Source organism: Pongo abelii, chromosome X, assembly GCF_028885655.2.
Source record: "Pongo abelii isolate AG06213 chromosome X, NHGRI_mPonAbe1-v2.0_pri, whole genome shotgun sequence".
NCBI lineage: Eukaryota > Metazoa > Chordata > Mammalia > Primates > Hominidae > Pongo > Pongo abelii.
Window position 1 is genome coordinate 71,943,226 of NC_072008.2, and position 21,019 is coordinate 71,964,244.

Consider the following 21,019-nt stretch of genomic DNA (forward strand, 5'->3'; position numbering starts at 1 on the left):
TGTTGCTGTCTGATCATTCCTCTGGAGGTTTCCTCTCAGAGGGGTACCCAGCTATGTGAGGTGTCTATCTGCCCCTACTTGAGGGTCCCTCCCTGTTAGACTACTCAGGGGTCAGAGACCCACTTGAAGAGGCAGTCTGTCCATTCTCAGATCTCAAACTCCATGCTGGGGAGACCACTACTCTCTTCAAAGCTGTCAGACAGGGACATTTAAGTTTGCAGAGGTTTCTGCTGCCTTTTGTTTGGCTATGCCCTGCCCCCAGAGGTGAAATCTACAGAGGCAATCAGGTCTCCTTGAGCTGTGGTGCGTTTCACCCAGTTTGAACTTCCAGGCCCCTTTGTTTACCTACTCAAGCATCAGCAATGTTGGGTGCCCTTCCCCCAGCCTCACTGCCGCCTTGCAGTTTGATCTCAGACTGCTGTGCTAGCAATGAGTGAGGATCCGTGGGTGTGGGACCCTCCAAGCTAGGCGTGGGACATAATCTCCTGGTGAGCCGTTTGCTAAGACCATTGGAAAAGCACAGTATTAGGTTGAGAGTGACTCGATTTTCCAGGTTCCATCTGTTACAGCTTTGCTTGGCTATGAAAGGGAATTCCCTGGCCCCTTGAGCTTTTTGGGTGAGGTGATGACTCACTCTGCTTCAGCTTATGCTCATTGCATGCACCCACTGTCCTACCCCCACTGTCCAACAACCCACAGTGAGATGAACCTAGTACCTCAGTTGGAAATGCAGAAATCACCCGTCTTCTGTGTTGCTCATGCTGGGAGCTGTAAACTGGGGCTGTACCTATTTGGCCATCTTGGAACTGCCTCCTGTATGTAAGTTTTGACATGTAATCTTTTTATTATCAAGACTAGTAAATTAAAGAACTAAAGGGAAAAAAACTGAAGACAGTTGCAAAGTTACAGATTGTTTTCTTCCATTTAGGTTATTTTTTCTATTTCCTGAAAAAAACTAGAATTATCTTTTTTAAAGTGGTAAAATGAAGAGTTTTTCCTAAAAATATGCCATAAATTGTTGTCTTTAACTGATAAAAAAAGAAATTTATTTTCATTAAAAGTATTTATTTATTTTATTTTTCCATTTTTCCATATTTTCTATAGTGTATATATTTTTACAAATAGTTTTTAAAATATAATACAGTTTAATTCAAGAAGTTGAAATAAGACTATGAAATTCATAGTTACTTCAACTGTTAGCAGCTGATGCCTAGAAAATAATGATTCTTTGTGCATAAATCTTACACATGTACCATTGAGGGAAAATAAATCCTCAAATAGTACATATTGTATAATTTTCTTTCTGTAAAGTTTAAAACAGACAAAACTAATCTATATCAAAAAAACTTTTTATGTAAAGGGACATATAGTAAACATTTTAAGCTTCATGGGTCATGCAGTGCCTGTTGCAACTACTCATCTCTGAAGAGCATAAAAAACTGTTGACAATACTCAAATGAATGTGTATGGTTGTGCCCCAGCAAAACTCTACAGAAAACAAGGGGAAGATTGGATTAGACCCACAAGCCATAGTTTGACAAACCATGCCCTGTATTGTTTAGGGATGCATAAGTACGTGTAGCACTATTTCTTAAAGCAAATAAATTATTACTGTAAATGCTACACTATGATTACCACTAGGATAAGGGTTGCAATTGGCCAGGTATACAAAGGGAAAGTCTAAGTGACAGTAATGTTTTAGTCCTTTACTTCAGTGGTTATTACATGTTTCACTATACAAACATTTGTATGTTTCACATGTATGTTTTATGCCCCTTTTTGAACACTATATATTGCATTAGAATTTCAACTCAAAAGAAAAATATTAAGAACTACCAAAAATAAAAATGACCCTAGCAGTACAAAGATACACAATATAACTCACTATGTAGTATTCTTTGGTATGTTTAAAAAGCCACACCAATTGATATCACCTTTCACTTGACCCCATAACAAGATTCTCATTTAAAATTGTGTAAAAAAATTATATATACAGACAAACAATTGGGAGGAAAAGGACATATCTAGAGAAACTATCTCTTTGCATCCATGATCCATGTGAAATACAAGATTTGGGGCCAGTCAAACCTCAGTTCAAATACAGGCCCTGCCACTTATTAACTAGGGGAACTTGGGCAAAGCAACTAACTTTATTCAGCCTTAGTTTCATGTCCTACAAAGGACATGAACTCATTGTTTTTTATGGCTGCATAGTATTCCACGGTGTATATGTGCCACAATTTCTTTACCCAGTCTATTCTTAATAGGCATTTGAGTTGGTTCCAAATCTTTGCTATTGTAAATAGTGCTGCAATAAATATACATGTACATGTGTCTTTATAATAGAATAACTTACAATCCTTTGGATATATGCCCAATAATGGGATTGCTGGGTCAAATGATATTTCTGGTTCTAGATCCTTGAGGAATCACCTCACTGTCTTCCACAATGGTTGAACTAATTTAAACTCCCACCAACAGTGTAAAAGCATTCCTATTTCTCCACATCCTCGCTAGCATCTGTTATTTCCTGACTTTTTAATGACCACCATTCTGACTGGCATAACATGGTTTTGATTTGCATTTCTGTAATGACCAGTGATGATGAGCTTTTTTAAATACATTTGTTGGCCACATAAATGTCTTCCTTTAAGAAGTGTCTTCTCATATACTTTGTCCCCTTTTGGATGGGGTTGTTTGTATTTTTCTTGTAATTTGTTTAAAGTCATTAATTCCTTTGTCAGATGGATAGATTGCAAAAACTTTCTCCCATTCTATAGGTAGCCTGTTCACCCTGATGATAGTTTCTTTTGCACCCCACTGTCAATATTAGACAGATCAATGAGACAGAAAATTAACAAGGATATTCAGGACTTGAACTCAGTTCTGGGCCAAGCGGACCTAATAGACATCTACAAAAATTTCACATCAAATCAAGAGAATATACATTCTCTCAGCACCACACAGCACTTATTCTAAAATAGACCACATAATTGGAAGTAAAACACTCCTCAGCAAATGCAAAACACAGAAATTATAAGAAACAATTTCTCAGTCCACAGTGCAATAAAATGAGAATTCAGAATTAGAAAATTGACTCAAAACCACACAACTACATGGAAACTGAACAACCTGCTCCTGAAGGACTACTGGGTAAATAACGAAATTAAGGCAGAAATAACGAAGTTCATTGAAATCAATGAGAACAAAGACAATGTACCACAATCTCTGGGACACAACTAAAGCAGTATTAAGAGAGAAATTTATACCACCTAATGCCCTCATCAGAAAGCAGGAAACATCTAAAATCGATGCCTAAACATCACAATTAAAAGAACTAGAGAAGCGAGAGCAAACAAACTCAAAAGCTGGCAGAAGACAAGAAATAACTAAGATCAGAGCAGAACTGAAGGAGACAGAGACAAGAAAAAGCCTTTAAAAAATTGATGAATCCAGGGGCTGGTTTTTGAAACAATTAACAAAATAAATAGACTGCTAGCCAGATTAATAAAGAAGAAAAGAGAGAAGTGTCAAATAAACACAATAAATAAAGATAAAGGGGATATCACCACTGATCCCACAGAAATAGAAACTACCACCAGAGAATACTATAATCTCATCTATGCAAATAAACTAGAAAATCTAGAAGAAATGGATAAATTCCTGAACATATACACCCTACAAAGACTAAACCAGGAAGAAGTTGAATCCCTGAATAGAACAATAACAAGTTCCAAAATTGGGGCAGTAATTAATAGCCTACCAACCAAGAAAAGGCCCAGGACCAGATGTATTCACAGCCTAATTCTACCAGAGGTACAAAGAGGAGCTGGTACCATTCCTTCTGAAACAATTCCAAACAATAGACAAAGATGGACTCCTCCCTAACTTATTTTACGAGGCCAGCATCATCCTGATACCAAAACATGTCAGAGACACAACAAAATAAGTAAATTTTAAGCCAGTATCCCTGATAAATAGCAATGCAAAAATCCTCAATAAAATACTGTCAAACTGAATCCAGCAGTACATCAAAAAGCTTATCCACCATGAACAAGTCGGCTTCTTCCCTGGGATGCAAGGCTAGTTCAACATACACAAATCAATAAACCTAATCCATCACATAAATAGAACCAATGACAAAAACCACGTGATTATCTCAATAGATGCAGAAAAGGCCTTCGAGAAAATTCTACACCCCTTCATGCTAAAAACACTCAATAAACTAGATATTGATGGAACGTATCTCAAAATAATAAGAGCTATTTATAACAAACCCATAGCCAATATCATACTGAGTGCACATAAGCTGGAAGCATTCCCTTTGAAAACTGGCACAAGACAGGGATGGCTTCTGTCACCAATCCTACTCAACATAGTATTGGAAGTTCTGGCCAGGGCAATCAGGCAAGAGAAAGAAATAAAGGGTATTAAAATAGGAAAATAGGAAGTCAAATTATCTCTGTTTGCAGATGACATGATTGTATATTTAGAAAACCCCATCTTCTCAGCTCCAAAACTCCTTAAGCTTATAAGTCCGTGAGACTTCAGCACAGTCTCAGGATACAAAATCAATGTGCAAAAATCACAACCATTCCTATACACCAATAATAGACAAACACCAAGAGAGCCAAGTCATGAGTGAATTCCCATTCAAAATTGCTGCAAAGAGAATAAAATACTTAGGAATACAACTTACAAGGGATATGAAGGACCTCTTCAAGGAGGACTACAAACCACTGCTGAAGGAAATAAGAGAGGACACAAACAAATGGAAAAACTTTCCATGCTCATGTATAGGAACAATCAATATCATGAAAATGGCCATACTGCCCAAAGTAATTTAGAGATTCAACGCTATTCACATGAAGCCACCATTGACTTTCTTCACAGAATTAGAAAATAACTACTTTAAGTTTCATGTGGAACCAAAAAAGAGCCCATATAGCCAAGACAATCTTAAGCAAAAAGAACAGAGCTGGGAGCATCACGCTACCTGATTTCAAACCCTACTATAAGGCTACAGTAACCAAAACAGCATGGTACTGATACCAAAACAGATATATAGACCAATGGAACAGAACAGAGGCCTCAGAAATAACACCACACATCTACAACCATTTGATCTTTGACAAACCTGACAAAAACAAGCAACGGGGAAAGAATTCCCTATTTAATAAATGGTGCTGGGAAAACTGTCTAGCCATACACAGAAAACTGAAACTGGACCCTTTCCTTACACCTTATTCAAAAATTAACTCAAGATGGATTAAAGACTTATAATGTAAAACCTAAAATGATAAAAAAAAAAAAACCCTAGAAGAAGACCTAGGCAATACCACTCAGGACATAGGCATGGGCAAAGACTTTGTGACTAAAGCATCAAAAGCAATCCAACAAAAGCCAAAATTGACAAATGGGATCTAATTAAACTTCAGCCTTAGTTTCCATATTTTGAAAATGCTGTTGATAATACCTACATTTTACAATTGCTTAACGGAAAATGGTAGATCAAAAGAGAAGGAGAGGAGAGAAAGAGAGAGAGAGAGAGAGAGAATCACAGCACAGTGCTTACCTCTTTTTGGATTAGCACATTCTGAGAACACTTTTTCCAGTCCCTTACTATTTTATTTCGACTATTAAATTCTAGATACATTTACTTAACACATACAATGTACCTACCAGGCAATGAGATTGATGTGGGTAGGACCGCAAAGCCATTACCCATCAGAAACTCACAGCCTAGCAGAGAAGCCCAGTTGTTCAATATCTACTCTGTGACTGAAGAAAGATGTCACAGGTTGGAGTTCCTGAAAAGCAAAGACAGAGATTAGTGTGCAGGAGGTATATTAGAAATACTCTTGAGATCAATACCTGTGAAAGAGAAGGCAAGAAAGCAGGATTTGGCAGAGAACTGAGGTGTGTCTGAAACTGGAATGATCCTTCAGAGTTTTCCTGAGTTGAGGTAAGGTGGCTAGGTCTTTATAACTTTGTATTTATTACTAATAGAGGCACATGTCTTTTCCCTTCCCCTGGAGAGGGGCATGACCTTGAGCAAGGCAGGTCTCTTCAACTGAGGAAATCCCTACTGGAGACTGACTGTTGAGGGCCATATTACACTGTGATTGCCAGCAAGTAGGGAAATAAATGTATTCTTGTAGGCAGATTGTGCAGCTCATTAAAGACCACAACAGATGTGCCACTGATTGCTGGTTATCCCTCCAATGTGCCTGCATTTATTTTTGTTGAATATTTCAAAAGCCCCTCAAGAACTCTGCAAACAGGAGGAGCTAAGTAGAAGTCTAGATATCAAGGAATCCTGTGACCAGTTTTGAACTTCTTGGAAAAAAGGGTTCAACAAATGCAACAAATGAGGCAGCTATTTTTTCCCTACTTTTTCTTCTTTATTATGACTTCTCTCCATCATTTTGTCTTTAATTAATGATATATTTTATTGGACTTCTTCCCCTAAGCTTTCTTTTATTTTTTATTTCCCCTAAGCTTTCAAGGCAGAGAGCATGTTTCTAAAAAATCGAAGAACTAAATAATAAATAAAAGCCTGAGCAGTAAAGAGATCCTCGGATGAAGAAATAGAAATCAAAATTCAAAGCAGAAAATGAGCCAGCTCATTTTGGTTGCCAACTGAGAGGGAGGGCCTCATGCACAGATGAATCTATCTCAATTTCTCATGTCAGAAGCCCTTAGTAATAGTTCTACTTGTCCACATTTTGGCCTTAAATCCAGGGTACCTTAAGGAGCTGCCTACTTGGCTACAGTACAATGATCTAAGCACTTTTATGGTTTGAACAAAGTTCTGTTTTCCACCCACCTAGGTCCATAAAGTGACCTTTTAGCAATTCAGCTTCTGAGAGCCAGAGGAGGTTGGGGGTAGGCAAAGGACTTAGTTGACTGGCTCAGCAAATTTGATCAAATTCAGCAAACACTTCCTGAGCACCTACTCTGTGTCAGGCCCTATAGTGGTCCCCGGAAAGACAAATCTGAGACATTAACTACCTGCTAGCAATTTCTAATCTAGTAGGGAAGACTCAGAAAATTAGACAATTATAACTAGTTGTTGGGAGAGGGGATCTCGATCAAGAGTAGTAATATAGAATCAGGAGTCAAGAGACAGAATTTTGAGGGTTTGAGATCAGTTAGATAGGTATTGTCATGGACCAGGTGAGGATCAATAAAGGCTTAAGTAATGATGGAAATACAATCCATCTCTGTCCAATTAGCTATGATAGCCAATATATGTCTCCCTCTATCTGAGGCGGGGCATCTTTAATTTGCCTAAAGATGTTAAATCATGCCTGTAAAAATATCTTTGGTGTTATGTATATTTTCCAGCTGCTCTGGACATTTAATGAGGTGAGAAAGGGAAAGAAGATGGGGAGGAAATGATGGGAAGTGAGGCTAGGAAAGTAGTTAAGCAAAGGTTGGATTTTTTTTATTATTATTATACTTTAAGTTTTAGGGTACATGTGCACAACGTGCAGGTTTGTTACATATGTATACCTGTGCCATGTTGGTATGCTGCACCAATTAACTCGTGATTTAGCATTAGGTATATCTCCTAATGCTATCCCTCCCCCCTCCCCTCTCCCCCCACCCCACAACAGGCCCTGGTAAAAGACTTTGTAATGTTCACAACTATTAATATTCACAATTATTAGACAGCCGTAAAAGAGGTCTTTTTCTTTTTTAGTAGGACATCATCCCATTATAAGGGCTACACCCTCATGACCTAAATGCCACCCTAAGGCTCTACTTCTAACTGCCATCATATTGAGGGTTAAATTTTCAACATATGAATTTGGCACGGGTAAGTGCATAAACATCCAGTCTATAGCAAAGACTTTTGTCAAATATATGGTTTACAAATATTTTCTCCAAGTATGTAGCTTGGCTTTTCATACCCTTAACAGGAATCTTGAGCACATCAAACATTTTTTGTTTGTTTAATTTTGATGAAGTCTAACATTTCAATTCTTTTTTTTTTAATTATTATTATACTTTAAGTTTTAGGGTACATGTGCACAATGTGCAGGTTAGTTACACATGTATACATGTGTCATGCTGGTGTGCTGCACCCATTAACTCATCATTTAGCATTAGGTATATCTCCTAATGCTATCCCTCCCCCCTCCCCCAACCCCACAACAGTCCCCAGAGTGTGATGTTCCCCTTCCTGTGTCCATGTGTTCTCATTGTTCAATTCCCGTCTATGAGTGAGAACATGCGGTGTTTGGTTTTCTGTCCTTGCGATAGTTTACTGAGAATGATGATTTCCAATTTCATCCATGTCCCTACAAAGGACATGAACTCATCATTTTTTATGGCTGCATAGTATTCCATGGTGTATATGTGCCACATTTTCTTAATCCAGTCTATCATTGTTGGACATTTGGGTTGGTTCCAAGTCTTTGCTATTGTGAATAGTGCCACAATAACATACGTGTGCATGTGTCTTTATAGAAGCATGATTTATAGTCCTTTGGGTATATACCGAGTAATGGGATGGCTGGGTCAAATGGTATTTCTAGTTCTAGATCCCTAAGGAATCGCCACACTGACTTCCACAATGGTTGAACTCGTTTACAGTCCCACTAACAGTGTAAAAGTGTACCTATTTCTCCACATCCTCTCCAGCACCTGTTGTTTCCTGACTTTTTAATGATTGCCATTCTAACAGGTGTGAGATGGTATCTCATTGTGGTTTTGATTTGCCTTTCTCTGATGGCCAGTGATGATGAGCATTTTTTCATGTGTCTTTTGGCTGCACAAATGTCTTCTTTTGAGAAGTGTCTGTTCATGTCCTTTGCCCCCTTTTTGATGGGGTTGTTTGTTTTTTTCTTGTAAATTTGTTGGAGTTCATTGTAGTTTCTGGATATTAGCCCTTTGTCAGATGAGTAGGTTGCGAAAATTTTCTCCCACTTTGTAGGTTGCCTGTTCACTCTGATGGTAGTTTCTTTTGCTGTGCAGAAGTTCTTTAGTTTAATTAGATCCCATTTATCAATTTTGACTTTTGTTGCCATTGCTTTTGGTATTTTAGACATGAAGTCCTTGCCCATGCCTATGTCCTGAATGGTAATGCCTAGGTTTTCTTCTAGGGCTTTTATGGTTTTAGGTCTAACGTTTAAGTTTTTAATCCATAACATTTCAATTCTTTGTGAAGTATGTTTTGATATCATGTCTAATACTTTAAAAATTTCTAGGTCCCAGAGATTTTTTTCCTGTTATCTTCTAAACATTTTATAGTTTTATGTTTTACATTTAAGTCTGTGATCCATTTTGAATTGCTTTTGTATAGGGTGTGAGGTTTTAGTCAAGGTTATTCTTTTATACCTATTGCTGTCTAATTTTTCCCACACTATGTGTTGAAAGACTATCCTTTCCTTGTTGAATTGCCTTTGCACCTCTGTCAAAATTCCGAGTTCTCTGTTCCATTCCATTGATCTATGTGTCTATCCCTCTGCCAATACCACATAGTCTTGATTATTGTAGCTTTATACATTCTGAAGATAGGCAAACTGATTTCCTCTCATTGTATTCTCTTTTTTCAAAATCATTTAAGGAATTCTAGTTCCTTTGGCTTTCAATACAAATTTCAAAATTATTTTGTATACATCTACAAAAAACTTGCTGAAATTTTGATAAGAACTCCGATAAACCTACAGATGAATTTGGTGAGAATTCATATCTTCACAATGGTGGATCTTCCAATACATAAACATGGCATGTCTCTGCATTTATTTAAATCATCTTTGATTTCTGTCCCCCAAATTTTGTAGTTTTTAACACAAAGTCTTATATATAGACATATATGTATAGATATAAATATATACACATATATGTAGACTTATATATCTAGACTTATATATATACACACATATATAGACTTGTATATATATATACTTATATATATATACACTACTTATATCTAAGTATTTCAATTTTCGAGTGACTGTATTATGCTTTTAATTTGAAAGTCTACATGCTCATTTGCTAGTATATATTTTTATGTTGATCTTGTATCTTGAGACCATGATGAACTTACTTATTAGCTTGAAGAGTTTTTGCTGGGCATGATAGTTCACGCCTGTAATCCCAGCACTTTGGGAGGCTGAGGCAGGTGAATCACTAGGTCAAGAGTTTGAGACCAGCCAACATGATGAAACCCCACCTCTACTAAAAATGCAAAAAAACAGCTGGGTGTAGTTGCAGGCGCCTGTAATCCTAGCTACTCGGGAGGCTGAGGCAGGAGAACCACCTGAACCCAGGAGGCAGAGGTTGCAGTGAGCCGAGATCATGCCACTGCACTCCAGCCCCACTGCAGTCCAGCCTGGGTGACAGAGACTCCATCTCAAAAAAAAAAGAGTTTTTATGTCCTACAAATTTTGGTCTTGTGTATTTTAATTTTCATCCAGTGAAATGTTTTATTTAATTTATCTTGAGGGTTCCTTTTTAACTTATGTTATTATTCACTAGTGTGTGGCTTTGTATGCAAATCTTTGGAGATTTTCCTGTTATCTTACTGTTATTGATTTGTACTTTGATTTCATTTGGTTAAGGAACATATTCTGTATAGTTTAAATTATTTTAATATTTGTTTAGGTTTGCTTTGGGCCCAGAATATGGTCTATCTTGGTATAAATTCCCTGGGCACTTATAAAATATGTGTATTCTATTGTTGGGTAGAGTTTTATGTAAATGTTTATTTATTAGATCTACCTGTTGGCTGATGTTGTTGTTGAATTCTCTATCTTTGTTCATTTTCTGTCTACTTGTACTGTCAATTGATGAGAGAGGGGTAAAGTCCCCAACTATAATTTTGACTTGTCTATTTCTCCTTTCAGTTCTATTAATTTTTGCACCACATATTTTTACAGCTCGGTTGATGTGATATACTCATTTAAGATTATCATCTTTGTGGATTGACTTTTTATCATCATATATAATTTTATGTGTCTTTAAATTTTCTTTGCTCTTGTCTACTTTATCTGATATTAATATGGTTACTCTTGCTTCCTTTTTATAAATATGCTCTTAATATATCTTTTATGTTATTTTTTTTCATGATGCTTCTAATGTTTTATTTCAAATGAGTTTCTTACAGATAGAATAGTTGGGTCATGCTTGTTTATTCCACCCTCTCAACCTCTGTCTTTTAAATTTATGTGGTATATTTTGACCATTTACATTTAATGAAATTATTAATAGATTAGGGTTTAAATTTGCTGCTTCACTTTTGGTTTTCCCTTTGTTCTTTCTGTTTTTGTTTCTCTGTTTCTTCTTATCTGCCTTTTTGGATTACATGAACATATTTTAGAATGCTATATTGAATTATACATAGGGTGTTTGAGTGTATCTCTTTGTATAGCTTTTTTTGGTGGTATTCTAGGTTATTCTATCTTGTATATATAAATGATATATAAACTATTATATATGCATGTGTGTGTGTATGTGTGTATGTATATATATATATAATCATTTACTGGTGTTATCATGTTACTAGGGTTTTTGCCCCATTTATGATTTATTTGTCTTGGGTATTTTTTTGTACACACATTGAGAACCACATCAGAACTCCCAGGAGTTGCCACATCAGAACCATATCAAACAGTGTAATAATTTTTGTTTAAATCATCAAACATAATTTTAAAATCTGAAGAGGATTGTCTATTTTATTTACTTATATTTTTAATGCTGTTTTTTCTTCTTTCTGATAGTCAAGCCTCCTTCTTTAATAATTTATTTTCTGTTTAGATAACTTCTTTTAACCAGTCTTTTAAAGTTGAACTGGTGAAAAATTCTCTTTGCTACCCTTTATCTTAGAATGTCTTGATTTTTCCTCTATTACTGAAGTATACTTTCACTGAGTACAGAACTCTGGGTTGACATGAATTTTTTCTTTAGTACTTGAAAAATGTTGTGCCACTTTTTTTCTGCATTCATAATTTCTAACAAGAAACCTGTCATTTAAATTGTTTTTTACCTATAGTTAAATTGTAATTTCTCTTTCACTGTTTCAAGATTTTTTTCTTTCTCTTTAATAGCTGTGGCTATGAATCTTAGTGTTTATTTCTTTGAGTTTATTCTATTTGGGGTTTTGTCAATTTTTAAAATCTATAGATGTATTTTTTTTGCCAAATTCAGAATGTTTTAGCCATTGTTTTTTCAATGTCTTTTGCTCTACCTTATTTTGTCTCTCCTTTGGAACTCTGATGACATGAATGTTAGACCCCTTCTTACAATCCCACGGAACTCAGAAGCTCTGTTTATTTTCTTCAGTAAATTTCTCATTGTTGTTCAGTTGTAGTAATTTCTATCATTCTAGCTTCCAGTTAATTTAGCCTTTCCTCTTTACCTTCCATTCTGCTATTGAATCCATTCATTGCATTTCTTATTTTGGTTGTTGCATTATTTATTGCTAGAATTTCTATATTTCTATCTTGTTCTTCTTTATAGCTTTTGTTCTGCGTTGAAATTTTCTATCTGTTACTGCTTGGAGTTCTGACCATCGACTAGGTGGAAATTCTGACCCCCCTACTAGATCTCCTCTAATAACTCCTGGGTTGCAAGAGGTAAGAATGTCTTGTTACTGCTCCTCAGATGGCCTCCACTGGTACTGCACGGGAGCTGGTCTCTATACTGCTGGACAGTGGTGAGTGTCCTGACTCTATAGGAAGCCTTCTCTGATAACATATTTGGGAGAGGGAGGGGCACTCTGTTATTGCCAGATGAGAATGGAAGTTGAAGATCGCTGCATGGTTTTCTTTCACACCTAAAGAGGAGTGCTAAATACAGCCAACTGGTGATGAAAGTTTTGGTTCCCCACTCAGGTTTCTCTGATACCTTCTTGGCAGAGAGTGTTGAGTGTCTTGTTATAACTTGTAAAGGGTAAAATTCTAGGCTTCTCACTCAGCCTCTGCTAGTATAGTGACTGTAGTTTTTTCTGTGATATCTGGCTGTAGGAGAATGGTCATTGTCTAAAAGTTTTGAATCTTTCTAGGCTGCCCCTTTCTTGGTCCTTTACCTAGAAAGGGCAGGCTTTTGTTTGGAATTCTTTTTTGTCTGCAGCTATTGGTATTTCTGGGTTACAGCTTTCTTTAGTATCAAGTGTGTGATATATGAAGCAAAAAGGAAACCAAGGAAACATGCCAGATGCTGTTCCTCAAGGCTTGCAGTTCCTACCCAGTCTTCCTACTTCTTTCCAGTTTTGCAAGTCTTCTTATGTTTGTTGTACATATAATGTCATGGGTTTATAATTTTGCATAGTAGAAGAAAGGACAAATATATCTACTCCATATTTCTCAAGTTAGAAGTTCAAGCCTGTCTTAAAAGATAACGAGGCCGCATGATGAATGGGATAGGATTAGGAAGACTCTGGATGGGGTCCTGGACCACTCAGGGGAGGGCAGTCATTTTTATTTCAGTAGATTTGGCCTCTTGGTGTTTTTATTGTCCATTTCCTTATACAAATGCCTCTTGGAGAGAAGTGAGGGATGTGAAAAGTTAGAAGGAAGTTGCTGCTCAGACCTCACAGAACTGCTGTTAAGTATTCAACTATACTCACACTAACATACTGTACTGGGTCAGGTAAAGAAGGGGGAAAATAGGTATTTAACTTGAAACTTCTCAGGTTTCTCTTTTTTGACATTTATACCAGTGTAGTTGGGATATAATTTGGAGATACTCTAATCAACTGTTCAAGAACTCAATACTTGGAACAACCAAATATGCAAAATATACAAAATATACAAAAATCTCATCTTTAACTTGAACTAATGCCTATGCAGGGAGGTGGGTGGCACAAATTTCGTTAGTTAAGGAAGCTTGGTTTCATGGTTTCTGGGCAGTGCAAGACAGTATGTGCTTATAAACTGAACAGCTATAATGTTAATTGCCTGATGTTAAAAAAAGAACAGTACACACAATAAAACAATAAGCAGCACACAAGACATATTTCTGATGATGATAAGGAGTAAAGCCTGTAGATAAAAATGGAAATTTGCAGGGGAAAGTGAAGCATAATGGATTTCATGTTCTTTCTGAATTTACCTTTATACTCCATTATAATCTATTTTGTTATGTTTGTGATATATATATATATACACACACATACACACATATATATGTTTGTGTATGTGTGTGTGCATATATATTTATATATACTATATATTGTGTGGTTTTGAGGTAGGATGATTTTGAATGAGGTACTGAGAGGATCCATAGTCAAGAAGGCTCAAGGAGATATTGTAAGTCTGTTACTTCCCAGGTAGCTCAGAGAAAAAATAGGCTAGGAACTGAATAACCAGAGACATCAACACAAAATGTTTGATTCCAGATTTATTCCCTGGGCCAAATTTTTGTTTTGGAACAAAGTAAAAAATTCATTCAACAATCACAGTAGATGTTTGTACTCAGAATTCTCAAGCCTGTAAAAGCACTGGTCTAGGGTCTAGGAGACCAAAGCCCTAGTCTAGTCTATTTCATTGCCTGTTCAGATAATCATGGGAGAGTTACTCCCCTATCTGGATCTCAGTTTCCCTATCTGAATAAGAAGGGATTAGACTAGACTAATCCCAGATGTCTGACATTCTCTGACTTTATTTTTTAGGCAACCAAGAGGCTTTGAAATGTCTAAGGATGGTACTGTCCTGTCAAAATGATAACAATCCCTATCTCTTAAGGCAGTGGTTCTCAACATGATCTGAGTAATGGTTGGTACCCAGGACTGTCTATTTTAAAAAGTGATCTGATGATTCTGATGCAGTTTATCCACTGATCACATTTTAGAAAGTATGACTTCAAGGTCTAGATAATGAAGGTTTTGAGTGCACATGCTGGAAGAGAATCATGTGGGCTTGAACAGTAATCATTTCAACATGCACACATGTGTATGTGCATACAAACACACACAAATTCCTTGTGTCTTTCATGTATAGTGATCCTTGTTTTTGTTTTCCATTCAGGCTTAAAATGTTTGAAAGGAAAATCATTATCACTTATCTCCAATTCACATACATCAAGCCTGCTCCACTATATTCCCATTCTTGGTTAATAACATCACTATACATGAAGACACCCTAGCTAGAGATACTTAAGCTATCTTTGACTATTTTATTTCTCTGAAGCATAGTAAATTCTGTACTCTCATTATAGTGTTATTTACTCACATTGTCTGCCTGCCAACTACCAGTCTTTCTTTAATCCTTCAAAATTTAGTCTATATCTCACCTCCTCTGAAAAGCTTTTTCTTACATAGTGCTTCTTTCTCCCACCATAGATGTATTTACTCTTTCTCCAAAGTTATTTATGAATCTTAAACGTGTCCCTATCTTTATGGTTATCAGTTTATGTTATATTTTATTAAAATAATGTTTTTTTTTCTATTAGACTGGGAGCTCCTTAGAGCAGTGGATTGGTCATCTCTGCCTCCCCAGGGAAATGGACAGTAAGCATTCATTACAATGAATGTTCATGTACTTTTCTAGAAGAAGAGAGTGCTTCCAAGACCTGAGGCCCAGTATACTCTGCCTCAAGGCCTGGGAGGGAGAAACCTACTCAAGCTCTCTAAAGACTTTGTTGAGTTAAAAATATTATGGCTGCTTTAAAATATCTGAAGAGCTTCTGTGTAGAGGATGAATAAAATTCAGTTCTTCTCTGTGGTTACAAAAGTGAAAACAATTTGTAGAATCTATAGGGAGATAGATTTAAGAGAAAGAGCAAACTTCTTACCCAGCCATGCTTAGGTTCTCCAAAACCTGGTCATGACCTATCCACCCAGCTGCATCTCTCCCTACATCTGCATGGTAACACTGCTCTTGTCAAACTTCAATACTGACTTCTCCCAGGACAAGCCTTATGCTTCAGTTTTGGCCCCCTCTCCTGTCTCTGATTGTCTAAATCTTATCTCTATCCTTCAAAGACCAGATAAAATGGCATCCTCCATGAGGTTCATCATACTTCCTTCCCCTCTCTATCACTTTCTGTAGGATTTTTCCACCTCTAAAGTGCTCCTCTAAATAGTATTTAGAGTTAGTGATTGCTAGGTGTGTCATTTTATAATCTCTTTATTTGAACACATGTGTGTTTATATTTCAAGGTTTCTTGTAGAAGCTTTCCTTTTTAAACCCAATCTGACAATCTTTGTCTAGCCATTGTAATTGATTTGTACTTTTCTTACAATTCTTATGACTTTATTGTTGTATATTAACAATAAAAATAGCTAACATTTATTGAGTGCTCACTATCTGTCAGCTACTATTCTAAGTGTTTTACATACATTATTTTATTTATATCCTTACAACTAGTTTATCAGATAGATACTATTATTATCCTCATCCTACAGATAAAGAACTTAAGGATTGAATATATCAAGTATTTTCTCAATTATATGCAGAACAGTTAAATAATTTTCCTAATAAATGATACATGTGGAAGAAAAGGAGCTGCTAGGCCTAAGGCTTTTCACTTTTGCTTATCCCCGGGCCTCTGTCTGGACCACACTGCCTTGGTTTGGACCAATCTGTACTTTATTTCAACTCTACCTCAGCAATTTTTATACCTTTAAGGGAGAAGACCACCTTTCATATTGTCTTCTGCCTAATTTCTGCCTCAAAGGAAAGAGAAAGTAGGAGTTAAAGAAAAGGCAGAAGTTAAATTCAATAGTCAGAGAGCCTGGTGCCACACCCCAGGCCTAGTAGTTAAAGACCGACCCCTGACCTAATTGTTTATGTTATCTGTAGATTGCAGACATTGTATGAGGAAGCATTGTGTAACTCCCTGTTTGGTTCTGTTCTGTTCTGATCACCAGTGCATGCAGCCCCAGTCACATAGCCCCCACTTGCACAATGTATCATGACACTTGGACCCCTTAGAGTTGTAGGCCCTTAAAAGGGACAGGAATCTTGACTTTGGGGAGCTCTGATCTTGAGACTCGAGTCTACCAACACTCCCAGCTGATTAAAGCCTAAACCTTCCTAAAACCTGTGTCCGGGAGGTCTTGTCTAAGACCAGTCCTGCTACACCCTCAGTCAACTCTAGGAGACCAGCGCTGGTGGGGTGGGGAGATTTGAGTCTGCTTTTCTTGTGGGTGATGGATGGAAAGAAAATGGGAGTACACGAACAGGCCATGATTTGGGGAAGGAAGCAGCATAGGAGCTTGAGAAGCAGACAGAACAGGGCTCAAGTCCTGGCTCCTTTACTTCCTGGCTGTGTGACCATGGACATCTGCTAAGCCTTAGTAATAAGCTGGAATATTAAAGTGGAAATCTGAACAAGTCCAAAGATCTTTGAAGAAAAACCTGTCGTATGTGTCTATAACTGTATCAGAATTTACATCACTTTTGTCCCGTGTTTGACCTGCTGTGTAGCTTTGAGTAACCCCTTCCTCTTTATGGACATCATTGTCCATATCAGTAACATGAAAAACTTCAACTGGATTTTCTCTAAAGGTCCCTTCCACTCTGATACTCTGTGAAAAAACATGAAATAAATCAGGCAGATTAGTCTCCATAAAGGAGCCAGTTTTGGTGACTTACACCATGGCTGTTTCCTACTTTGGCCTAGAAAAGAGTAAATAGTGGTATTAGTCATCATTTTTATCATCGTAGTCCCAAAGAAACATTTATTGTAGGCTTCAGTGTGTATCTGTTATAATCGGGAAGATTTATACATGGGTAATGGTATAGTTATAATTGGTTGCATTCATACAACTCAGGAAAGATTATAAAATACTTATGCCCATTAATGACATTTCATTCTCATAACAATTTATTGAGGATGGTACTTGTCATCCCCATTTTATAGATAAGCAAACTGTTTGAAGTGATTACATAGTATGCCCAAAGTCACACACCTAATAAGTGAAGTAGCAAACACCGACACCCAGATCCATCTGCATCATAGTCTCTTTACTATATGATAGCTGCCTTTTAAAATAACTGACATAAAATAATTTTCATATTTGGCAATTTGTAAGGAGCTTTTCCATCTATTAACTGAATTAATTGAGTAGGATACTATCTCTACACTGAAAAAAAAACCATATAGTCTGGTTGGGAACGTCAGACATAAACGTACAGACGAAAAGTACCAAATTAGTGATATGAGCAGTGAGAGTAGAGGAGAAAGAAAGAGCCCTGGAGGGACACAGGACTCTCATTGGAACTTGAAGAAAATTTAGATGTGATGACAGAAAGTGGGTAGGCCTTCCAAACTAGAATAACAATGTGAGGTATAGAGGAAGAGAATGCCCCAGGCATGTTTAAGGAATGAGTAAACAGATTTTGTTGGGACCAGATAATTCAACAGATAAACATTCAATTGTTTGGGAGAGTCTAATTGGTAGCAGGCTGGAAATACCAGGCTGTTTATCTCCCATGATAGTGTAGCATTCAAATGCCCTGTAAGGAAGGCCTATGTGGACCATAGAAAGTCATGTGAATTTCTAAATGTCAAATGGGCCCATGGAAGAGGCAAGGTTTGGTGTTAGCATCCTATCTTCTCAGTTGGTGCAATTTCCAACACAATTCAAATTCCATAGTCTTGCCTAGTTCAGAGACAGTAATATGTAATGATTCATACTAAATATCAGGATGGGTGGGGAGATTTTCTTCACTACCAAGGCTCTTAAAAGTACCTCATCAGTAATCTTAACATTTCCTTCTTTGAAGGGATTGGAAGGGTGTGGGTCAGCATCACCTCCCCAGTTCTTTCTCAGAATAATATACAATTAAGACACTAGTTTTCTTATTGCCTATCTTCAACAATCCCCAGATTTAGCAAAGAGTAGGGAATTCCTCAAGAAATGAGACATAGGCTTGGAGAAATGTGCAGAATTGATGTCAATTCTAATAAGACATCAAATTGGAACATTTTCTCCTTTTTATTTGAAGGCTACATTTTACCTTGATGGTTTTTAAAATAAATGTCAATTTGAAACATGAAGAAAGCTTCCTTGTCTGTGGCTGAATCACTCTTGAAGTTCTGGGAATCACCTTTGCTCATTGCCTCCCTTGCTTTCTGTTTCAGCTACTTGGGTCTGCTCTCTCTCTTGTCATTCCTTTTCCTGTTATTCTCTCAATTCCCAGAAACTCATTTATGGATGCTGCCATTGTTAGGAAAACACAATCACTAATAAATCATTAAAATTTGGGGTGCAACACTACCAGAAAGTTTACCTTAACTATAGAAGGTGTGTGTGTGTGTGTGTGTGTATGCCTACCCATTGACTGAAGAATATTTCTTCTAAACCACTGATTAAAGTTTTAGAATGAGAAAATTAAAATGGCCTCAACAAACCTGTCCTTAACTTGGAGAGAAATCAAAGAACCAAGCTGTTCTTCTGACACGGATGAAAGGGCCCATCTCAAAAATATCTGAACCCACTCAGAATTTCCAAATAATATGAGTTCAAGGCCCAAGCCCTGGGGGATGTCTTCTGTAGAGGCAGCTGCAGAGCTACAGGGAAAATACAAAATTCTTGTCCATTTTTATCTAATCCCATGCAGATCTAATCTCATCCTTCATGAACACATCTCTTAATCAAATTCTGTGTAGAGAGGGAGAAAAAGTACCTCAGGCATAATTTATGTTTTATTTTTAGCTCAATTAGCCACCAGAGCTATTAACTGGCCTGTAGCTTCAGGGCTTATCTGGAGGAAACCTCAAAGGCTTTTGGTCCTCCTCAGTCTGACAGCCCTATCTTTCATCAGTGCTGAAGTAGTTTAGAACTTGAACTTTAAGAGTCACACCCCAGGGTCCTCATTTCCATTTTATTAAAACACAGGCATTAGCGAAGCTTAATTTCATTGTGATAAGACCTGATTTATTCGAATCTCAGAGCCACAGAAGACCTACTTAATTAAACTAGCTATTGTAAGTCAAGTCCAACTTTTTAATGCTGCATGGTAGTTTTTAAAAATAAATAATTTTTAGAAGTTACAATGATGTCTTTACTTCTCCTTTGGAGTATTCCTTTGGTTGTATTTTAGTAAACTTGAGGAAGTTATATTCCCTTTTTAGGTCTTATTCTTCCTTTATATAAAGAAGGAGAAAGGTAGATTAAATCAACAGTTCTCAAATTTTGTGGTACATTAAAATCACGGAAGGTGTTGGTTAAAAATACACGTCTAGTCATCAGCCATGTTGATGCTGATATAGCCCAGCTGGGTTATAGCTCTGAAAGCTGATTTTTAAATAAACTTCCCAGACAATTCTGTTGGACAACCACCAAACTCAATGCTCTCTAAGCAGCAGTCCACACTTAAAAAATATTAAAAAAGAAAGATGTCTCTTGAAGAAATGTTGACATGTTACTGGGCCATTCAGTTTCCTAAGAGCCTCTGAGTCATTACTCAATGCATTGAAACTCACCAGAGCGCTAAAAGTCCTGGTTGATAATAAGAATAGTGCCTAAAATAGAAAGAAGATCCACAAAAAACCAGCAACAAAATGCAGAGCTGAATTTCCTGAGAAAAATCAGGATAGGTACTTTCCTCGGAAAAAGGGCTTTTCTCCCATAGGGCCTTCTATTTTGAATAATATTCACAATCTCACTGACTTAGAAATAGGAGAATGTTTGACATTTTTAATCTATGTAAAAAAAAAACAAAACAAACAAACAAACAAAAAAACAAACAAAAAAAAACTTGGTTGGAGGTTACCTGGTAGGACAGGCTTAGATTCAACTATTTCAACAAACACCACATATTCTCACTTCTAAATAGGAGCTAAATATTGTATACTCGTGGATGTAAAGATGACAACAATAGACACTGAGGACTACTAGAGGGTCTAGGGAGGAAGGACAAAGTGTTGAAAACTTACATATTGGGTACTATACTCACTACCTGGGTGACAAGTTCATTTGTACTCTAAACCTCAGCATCACACTTTATACCCATGTAACAAACCTGCATTGGTACCCCCTGAATCTGAAATAAAAGTTGAAATTATAAAAATAAATTATTTCGAGTGGTCCAGTTAGAGCCTCTAAGTAATAAAAGAT